Genomic DNA, 10728 nt, shown 5'->3' with positions numbered 1-10728 from the left:
TTAGCTTGCTGAGGTCATATTCATTAGGCAGTAGCAGGTGCACCACTAGGGAGACAGAAATGTTTGGAAATACTGCCATCTAATTGCGAGGTCCATGATGGTAGAAATAAAGTATTTTTTTTATCATTACCCACAAACCCAAACACGGCACACTGCCTCCAGCAGATGCTTAAGGACACGGCTGTTGATGGGGAAATGCCTGATCTTGCTAATGAAATATACTGCACATACTTCTGATTTGAAAACAGCCTCTTTGGGATACATGTCCAGTTGAAAGGTTTCTCTTTCTCTTAAGTGGTGTTCCCTCCTCTTCTTCCCAGTTTTGTATCTAGAAGTCAGAAACCATACATATCTGGGGCGCTTTGATGGAGAAGATTGCCCAGTACTCATACCTTCCTCAGGTCTTGATATGTCTGCTGAACCGTGTCTTGGCCCACCTGGTCCCTGGGTGTCCTGCATTGGTCTATGCTGAATTGGGACTGTCCCATGTGGCCATTTGAGCATCACTCTGGACTGCTGCATGTTCCATGACCTCAGGCTACAAGGTGGTGCAGCCTCATCATCCCAATCAAAGGCATCTTCCAGCACATCTATGCCCCCACCTCTCAGAGAGAATTCTGGAACTCTTAGTTGCTTTCTCTGCCTCATTCTGAAGTGTGCTAGATCCAGTGAAGTTGTCATCAAGCCCAAATGCCTGGTCTTCCTGCCTCCGTCTTTGTTACTCAGCCATTCTCACATCATTGTGGACATGATACTGTTCAATACAGGCACCTCTGACAGTCGAGAAAGCTCTCTCGGGTTGTACATTTGGGACCCTGAATCCTCCAAATTTATATGAGTGCTTCAAAACATCCCCTTAGATTGTTTATTATCTTTTATGGATTTAAAAATATCATATTTGAACAATGACTGATCAATGACTTCTTGGTTGTAAACAGTATCCTTTCTTTCCTTCCTTAGAGCAATAGGCCTAGGTCTCATGTCTTCCCCTTAAAGATAGAAAACTGCATGGAATGAAAAAGAAATATTTCAGGAGGGAAAATTTATTGGAAACTATTTCAAAAACATTATTCACCTATAAAATAAAAGAGAGAATCAAAGACAAGAACACGAATGAGAGTGAAAGGAATGAGAAAAACGAGGAATAAGGGTTGTGGACTGAGTTGGAGAAAGCTACAAAACAGAATTATGTGAGAAAGAGGAGTTCGAACAGACTTTGAAAAAATAGCGATTGAGGCAGGAGGAGAACCAGCTCTCAGAGCCCCTGAATCCATGGAAAAGGAACACTTTCCAAGGAGGAGATGAGCAGAAAAGCAAAAAAGTAAGGAGATCAAGGAGAATGGAGATCCAAAAGGGATCTAGGATCCGACAAGTGCAGAATAACTACTAACATTTGACATGTTAGCATTAGGGGGAGAATTTGTATTATGGCTCAGAGAGCATTCAGTAAGGACTTCATAGTAGAATATTGCTTTCTTCATTTATTGTGATGCTACAAATCTAAACAAACCAGAATGAAGGGATATATATAGAGAGAGATTCAATATTTATTTATTTTTGTTATTATTTTTATGAAAATATTACTGACTACTAATTCCTTGTTTATCCATAATAACTAAACTGGTATATGGCCACCTTCCTAAAGTATACTTTTGTGTGTAAAACTCATTCTCAATTATTATTTTCTGTACATGTTATATAATTCTCCATTCAAAACACATTAAAGTTATTGGGATTTCAGCAGATGGCCATCTTAGTTCTTACTTTAAATTTCTAAGGCTGGAAAGTTTTCTTATTGCTCTAATAAGCTACTAAAGAATAAGAGACAACCTTTTTGTTTTTTCAAGAATTGCTAAGCTTTAAGTAAGGGATGAAGGTCAATTTAGGAGTTCAAATGAAGGGGTATGCTATAAAAACATTGTATCAATTCCAAAGGGATCTAATGAGGAAGTATTAATAAGTTATATAACACATGTATCCAAAATTCATTTCAGTAGATGCTCAAGGAATTGGATTTTATACTTCTAATACTTTATTGGTCACTGTATAATTCATTAATACGTTTTTTCAGTTAAATATTTCATCATAAAAATATATTCCATAAGGGAGGCAGAATATACTTTTCCATGTATGGAAGGTATAAAAAGTATCTCTATGGGGCTTTTTTTGAAAATATACCTGATAAAATGGCTCAGGCTAGAAAACTGCCTGAAAAAAGAGTGATCTACCTGGCAAATACTAAAAAGACTTAAGAGTTCTAGATGAAGAATAGGCAAGATATTTAAGCTTTTGGAACCCCAGTTTCTCAGTCTATATAATTTTTATGAATAATATAAAGATTGAAGATAATGATTTAGTTTATGTGCTAGACCAGGATATGGTGCATAAATCTCAAGTGGTAATATGCTACTTTTTTAACAATGATTTTACAAAAACATAAAACATGAACTTAGTCATAGAATGGAGAATCAGCAAAAGATTCTTAGATTCCCTCAGAATCACTTTCTCTCTCTCTCAACACAGTATAATCATTTCAGCATGTCATTCTGTTGACATGTTCTCTGAGTACACAGAATAGCAATGAAATCCTTGTGTCAGATTTGACAAAAATAAAAATTGAATCTGCCTTACCCATTTTCTTATTTATGTAATTTCTAAATAAAAGGTCATCCTCCTGATCAACAGGATAGCTGAGACTGTCAACCTCACTTCCTTTACCAAAATTTAATAAAGCCTACCTGAGCCTCAACAGCTACAAACCAAAATTAGGTTGAGAACAGGAAGTGTATTAGGTGCAAGAGCTCATCCAAGGCTTGGTACATTCTAGCGAAATCAGACTCAAAGGAAGTCCTTGCCACCAAATCAGACAAAAAAAAGTACATAAGATTTGCAGCCTGGTACCATTGGTATCATCTAATTCACTGACATGATTATGCTTCCAGAAAAGAACTAAAATTTCTAGGGTTAAATAAGATTGAAATGAAAGAATAAAAAGCTTAGGTGACCACGGCAGCTGATGACAGCATGCATTGCTATGGGTGTCGCTGGCTCGTGGTTTTCTGCCCAAGGTGATGCACCCATCCTGCAGAACTACATTTAATGCAGAAACCAGCATGTGAGGGTGTAGCATTTGGTTCTTACATTACTCTTTTTAAAAGAAAAGAAAAGAAAAATTTAATTTTACAGACCTCTCATTGATGCTCCCTGAACTTAAGTAGATAAATATGAGTGTGTGAAAATAAATATGTCCTTTCAAGTGTCCAGAGGTCCCAACAAAGAAGACAGCAACATATTTTGTTAGAAAAATGGCAGGCAACTAGCATGCTCCTTTCCCAAAAAATAATTGGTGTGTGGGGAAAACACAATAAAGCACATATTAATAATGTAAAAGCTAGGTTCGAAAAAGACTCCAACTTTCAACAGATAGTGAATTGTTAATGATTTCCTTCTACATTATCAGAGAAAAATCTGGAAAGGAATTCAGATGCATGTTTTCTATCCCTCAAATAATATCCATGAGCCTAATTTGCATATCAATCAGACGTTTACTACATTGTGGATAGTGGCAGCTATTTAATCAATATTTTTACAAGATTATTTTCCTTTCCTTGTTCAGCCTTGTCTTTGATTCAGAGTTATTCTCTCACCAAATAAAAACATTCTATTCCACCAAAGCCCTATAAAATTCCAGATGGTTTCAATGACATTTCTATGTGGAGTATGTTTTCTCCTAGAAATGAAGGGGGGTCCAAAAATTAGTTTTGTTTGCCTGCTCGTTTGTTTGTTTTCATAGCATGCTTGAGTGATTCTTCCTATTAAAGCCATTTGAGTGTCCCCTTTCTTCTGAACTCTGCTTCCCTGTCCTACAACTCTTTTTGATTGTGTTTCTGTATGTCCAGCAGAAGCATTATAAACACTGTTTATATTATGTGTGATAATGGGCTCTAATTTCTCAAGATAACTTCCAACAAGAAGATATTATGAAAATTTAAACTTTCCTTCCTAAACACTACTGTACTACAAATAGCTTTCAACATTCTTTCGATTATTTATTCTGTGTTATAAATTGAGAACTATGGAAGCTTGGGTCGCCTGAGCCTCTAACTACCATTACACACACAGAATCAAAACTAGATGGGATCTTGGGCATGATCCTATCCTGAGCTCTCAACACCAACTGGGTATCTCAACCACAGAGGGAAGCTTTAAAATACTCTGACTCGAGTGAGGCAAAGGCAATATACATAACCTAAACATTTGTACCCCCGTAATATGCTGAATTAACAATAAACAAATATAAGATCAGGGGCAAAACAGGAAAAAAAAAAAATAACTGCTGCCAGAATCCTGTCCTGACTAACTGAATCAGAATCTTTTGAGGGTGAGGCCCAAACTTTGATATTTCTCAGAGCTCCTCAGACCATTTTAATGTTCAGCCAGAGCTGAGAGCTGCTGATGTAATCTTTGAGTCATTTTCAGCCAAGGAAACTGAAGCTCAAATAGGTTCAATCACTATCACACCTGCATTAAGAGAAAAGCAGCAAAGATGTGATTAGAGCCCCACATTTTTAGTGCAGGGTCCTTTCAATTGCAAAGTCTATACGCTTGTAAAAGGCTTTCTAGGGAACATAGGAACAATTCCTTTCACTTTATCCCAGGTCAGGACTATAGTTACATAACTTGCAGGGTCCAGTACAAAATGGAAATGTGGACCCCCTTTTTCACAAATTACTAAGGATTTCAAATAGTTGATAGTAGAGCATTAAGTCAAGCATAGGACTCTTGAAAGTGCAGGCTTGGGTGCTACTGCATAGGACTCATACTCCTAAAGCTGATTTTGGTGCAGGTTTTGAAGATATTCTGTGTTCAATAGCAGTACATTAGTTAAAAAAAAAAAAAAAATTACAAATTGGGACACAGTGCTGAACAAGTCTTTGGTTTTGTTTTGTTTTTAGTGTGTGTGCTTATTTGTTTGTTTATTTTCCTTTCTAAATGCAAGAGTCATCAGGAAAGTTCAATTAACTGATGTTCATTGTGCCCTGCCTTAGCCTGCCCCTCCCCCATCTAAAGCAGAATCTAGGAGACACAGCTTTCTTTAGGTGATTTATTCTGAGAAGTTATCCCAGATAACAGAAGAGTGAGACTGGGAACAGTAAAATAGGAAAGGAAGAAATCAATACAAGGATGTTGTGATGGTTAATTTTATATGTCAACTTGACTAGACTAAGGCATACTGAGATAGCTGGTAAAATACGATTTCTCAGTGTTTCTGCAAGGATTAACATTTGAATCAGCAGACTGAGTAAAGAAGATCTCTCTCACCATGCAGGTGGGCCTCATCCAATCTGTGGAGGTCTTGAATAGAATAAAAAGATAAAGAAAGTGAATTCACTTCACCTCTCTCCCTTCTTGAGCTGGGACATCCATCTCCTCCTGCCCTTGCACATTGGTTCTCTGGTTCTGAGGCATTCAAACTCAGACTGGGACTTAGACTATTGTCTACCCTGGTTCTCGGGTCTTCTGATGTAGACTGGAACTACACCACCAGCTTTCCTGGGCCTCCAGTTTGTAGGTGGCAGATCATGGGACTCCTCAGTTTCCATAATCCCATGAGCCAATCCCTCATAATCTCTCTCTCACTCTCTCTCTCTCTCTCTCTCTCTCTCTCTCTCTCACACACACACACACACACACACACACACACACACACACACATATGAGGGCTGTCCAAAAAGTATCCAGCCATGTAATATGAAAAATAGTATTAACAATGGCTGGATACTTTCTGGATAGACCTCTCATATATATATTATATATAATATATATGAGGAGATATATTTATCCTATGGGCTCTGTTTCTCTGGAGAACTTTGTCTAACACAGATGTATTACTGAGCCAGTCACTGCTGTGGGAAACTGGGCTAGATCTCCCTGAAACCCTATAAAGAACCACAGAGAATGTGCCTCAACATTGTACATCCCACCTGAGAGGGTCTTCTGGGTCCTGTTACCAGTTGGCTAAGTGTGACCCTGTAAGGCAGGGGTCCCCAACTTATGGTGAGTTGTATAATTATTTCAATATTTACAATCTAAATATTATTTACATTGTAAATTATTTACAATAATTGTACAAAATTGTATAATAATTGTACAAAAATATTTACCAAAATTGCAATTATTTACAATAATTACAATGTAATAATAATAGAAATAAAATGCACAATAAATGTAATGCACTTGAATCATCCCAAAACTATCCCCACCCCACCCTATCACCTATCCATGGAAAAACTGTCTTCCATGAAAACAATCCCTGCTGCCAAAACGTTTGGGGACCGCTGCTGTAAGGGACTTACTCCCTGGTCCTTCCAAGTTGCATTAGAGTGTCAGAAGATGGAGTTCATGCAGCTGCTGCTGTCTCTGTCAGGGAGATACCTGTGTGAAGCTAGCTGCAGCAGCAAGGATGGAGGGGCAGAGAGGCCCCAGTACAGTGACCCTCTGAGCTGGGATGCAGCCAGCAACACACCCAAATTGATTTTCGCTAAAACTCTTTACTTCCCTGAATACCTGTTAACACCTTTCTGGACATGGGCTATACATGGACCACAGTTTGGAACAAATTAGAGCAACTCTTATAAGAGTCATAATTCTTTCCTTTTCAAAGAAATTCTTGCCTTTTCAAAGAAATCGCACACTAGGAAAGGCACATTGGGCATCTGAAAGACCAGAAGAAGGATTAGAGCATGGAGAATAATGAGAGCCTGCATCCAGCGGAAGGGCAGCTCTGTTGTTTTGCACGTCCTCCCTCAGACATAAACACGAGGAGACAGCCCCGCTGACTGTGTTGTGTGCCAGCTCTCCTGAAATTCTGTAATGTATGTCCAGAGAGTTTTACTAGCGCTATCATTTTTATGATCTGTATGTCAGACATTTTTCAAATGATTGCTAGATGATATAGAAAATAGCACTTCCTGCCTGCAAACTGGCAGTAGTCACAAGTTGTAAGTGAACTTGGCTACAGCTAAAAATTACACAGAGAGAAACCATTTCCTTGTTTAAAAGAATTCTAAATACATGTACTCTTGGTCCCTCAGACTGCTGGCAGTAATCTGCACAGACATATTGTGAAAAAATGTCTCCTTACTATATTTGTTTAATTGCGACAGCAGACTCATAGAGCAATCTTAGCATGGACGGGAAAAACTCCCTGAATACGTTTGGTGTGGGTGTTCCCACAGAAGTGATAACAATTAACATAGAAAACAGCAAAACAAAATAATTTTTACACAACTAAGTTAAGGTTTCTGCTTTTACTTAGGAACTATATATGTACATTCATTTTCCATCAATAATGTGCTACAAAAACTTCCTCTTTAGCATCTTCTCCGCAGCACTTCTCCCATCCCCTGTCACCAGGCAACGTTTATTTAGTGTTGATGATGTCCAGAGCCCTGAACCTGAAAGCGCGTGTCAGCAAGATGTTTATATATTTAGAAAAACACGAAAATTCTGCCTCTCAAGGAGACTATAATTGAAATATCAAAATGACAAAATTTCCTGTATTGAAGAAAACATTTTTTATAAGGTTTTCGAAAATCAGATTTATCTTAAGAGCAAATCAAATGCTTTGAAAGAATGTTTTTATCAGTATTTTCAAAATGTAATTGCTTTACTTGAAAATGTTTATTTGTTATTGGAAAACATGACTTTAAATATTTGGTTTTCCATCTGTTTTAAAATGTGAACACCCACAAAGGCTGTATGTTGCCAGTTTTCCCTAGGCTCCTTTTCATTGTCACAATATATTTCTGCTTGCAAACCTGAGAATTTCACACAAAGACAGCTCAATAGCATGGGCCTATGAAGCAAGATTTCTTTAAAACCAGTTTAAAAGTGTATGCGGAAGAAAACACACAAGGTGTTCTTTTTCTGCTTTTGTATTGTATTTAAATTTATTCTTAGCTATAAGATTTCAATAAAATTTCCCTTATGTAACTAAAGACATTATTTTCAGACTTCACATGAGCAGAAGTTTCCCTTATAATGCAAAAGCTAAAGGTCACAAAAAGAAATTCAAACTTAGAGAGAAACCTGGCATTCAGTGTTCTTTAGACTCCACTTTATTTCTATATTTCATATATTTTCCTCCTTGCCACTGCCCTATTTGGCATTCAACAAGATAAAAAAAATATATTAGAACTCTCCTTCTCTCTCTCTCTCTATTTCTCTGTGAGTCTAGGTTACTCTTAACCCAACAAATCATAAAGTGTCTGAGTCTCAGTTACCTGGTTTGTAAAATGACAGTGTTGTACCAAACAATGGCTGTCATCTTTAAGTGTTATAATTAAATATCACTGCAGTTTTAATGTAGGCCTTCTTATGGAAGGAATTACCTTAAAACCATCCTATACGTTCTAGATTTGGATAGAAGATTAAAATATGTATACCTTATTTCTCTCCATCTCTTAACTCCATTAAAACTATAGTAATTAAATGTCTAAAGATAATGGGGTTATATATGAGGCAGAGTGAAGAGTAAATACTAAGGTAGATTGTAGTAATTTTGAACCCACTGAACACTGACAGCAGAACCCACCTTTCCTCTATTCTATTTGATCACAGAAACTCCAACAGCCTGACACTGTCCAAGCAGAGAATATGACCTTTCCCAAAGGAAATATCTGGGAGGCTTCCCCCCAAAATGACCCACTTACAGCATTTAAATTTATGGATCAAATGTGAAAACGCCACCTGTATATTTGGGACCATTAATCACCTTTTTATCCCATCACTCTTGAGTAGACAATCAAGGATTACCAAACATCAGAGGAAAACCTCTAACATGGATGAAAGAGACCAAGCAAACAACCTGACCAAAAACGAACAAACAAACAAAAACCTAGGAGGAAACAGAAGCTAAGTAACCATCTTCAATATCCTCAGATAGATAAGAAGAGATGCTGGATCCATCAAGCAAAAACAGGAAGATATTTAAAAAGGAAAGATAAAAAGACCTTGGAATTTTTAAATATTGTAACAGATTTCTTTAACCTATTGAAAGGTTGGAAGATGACTTGAGGAAATATCCTGGGGAATAGAACAAAAAGACAGAAGAATAGCAAATAAGATAGGAAAAAATTAAGAAAATTGATGCACTGAATGAAGACAGGAAGAAGACATTATAAGCCTCCAGGGAGGAAGGGGAGAAAAAAAAGATCACATACAAAAAATAAAGAATCAAGGGGCTTTGAAATTATCAACAGCCACAGTAGGAGCAATGAAGCAATACCTTCAAAATTTTGAAGGCACAAGAAGAAATCAAACAGCCCTATCAAGAAATGGACAACAGAAATGAACAGAAACTTTTCTAAAGAAGACAGAATAATGGCCAGCAAACATACAAAAAACTGCTCAACATCGCTAATCATTAGAGAAATGTAAATCAAAACCACAATGAGATATCACCTAACCCCGTGAAATTGGCCTGTCTCAAGAAATCCCAAAACAAAAAATTCTGGCAAGATGTGGAGAGACAGGAAGGAACATTCTTACACTGCTGGTGGGACTGCAAATTAGTGCAACCTTTGTGGAAAACAATTTGGAGATATCTCAAAGAGCTAAAAATAGAAATACCATTCGACCCAGCAATAGCATTATTAGCCATCTACCCAAAAGACCATAAGACATTCTGTTTTAAAGACATCTACACCTGAACGTTTATGGCAGCACAATTCACTATTGTAAGGATATGGAAACAACCCAAGTGTCTGTCAATTCATGAGTGGATTATTAAAATTTGGTATATGTTTACAATGGAACATTACTCAACTCTAAGAAACGAGAGCGAGCTAGCACCGCTTATATTATCCTGGATTGAGCTTCAGCCCATTATCCCAAGTGAGGTGACACAAGATCAGAATAATGGGCTCCACTTGTACTCACCATCAAATTGGTACTGACTGATTAACACTATGGTGCTCAAAGGGTGGTGGTGTCCACCAGGGATTTGGGGGTTGGGTGTAGACCCACATCTTAGGGATGTGGGGAGCATTGTGGAGGGGAAGGGTATACCTCTAACCCTTCCTAGGGAGAGGCAAAGATAAAATGTAACCAAAATGTTAAAAAAAAAAAAAACAAAACATTTATGGGGTGTTGGGCAGGTGGGAGGGGGAAGGAAGGGATGGGTATATACAAACATAGTGAGTGCGATGCACTCCGTCTGGGGGATGGACACTCTTGAAGCTCTGACTCAAGGGGGGAAGGGAGGCAAGGGCAATGTATGTAACCTTAACATTTGTACCCTCATAATATGCTGAAATAAAAAAAGAAAAAAAATTTTTGAAGGCAAATAATTTCCAACCTAAAATGCTACACTAAATCAAGCTATCAATCAAGGATGTGGGTAGAATAAAGACATTTTCAATATATGTTTGGTATCAAAATATTTCTCACCCATGGGCGCTAAGAAAAGTTCCCTTGGGATGCACTTCACTGCAATGAGAAAGAAAACCCAAGAAAGAAAAAGACGTGGGATTCAGGGAACAGAAGATGTGGGTGAAGGGAATCACGAGGATAGTAAAGGAAGACCTCAGGATGCAACTGGGACCAGCTGGCATAGCATGACTCAGAGACAAGGGCTGAAGTCACCAAAATACCCATTGCTACATCTTTTTGATCTGAGACATAGTATCAATAAAATGTAAGGCTTTATCCAGACTTGGCAGGACC

Source organism: Microcebus murinus, chromosome 5, assembly GCF_040939455.1.
Source record: "Microcebus murinus isolate Inina chromosome 5, M.murinus_Inina_mat1.0, whole genome shotgun sequence".
NCBI lineage: Eukaryota > Metazoa > Chordata > Mammalia > Primates > Cheirogaleidae > Microcebus > Microcebus murinus.
Note: the sequence above shows the minus strand (reverse complement) of the source record.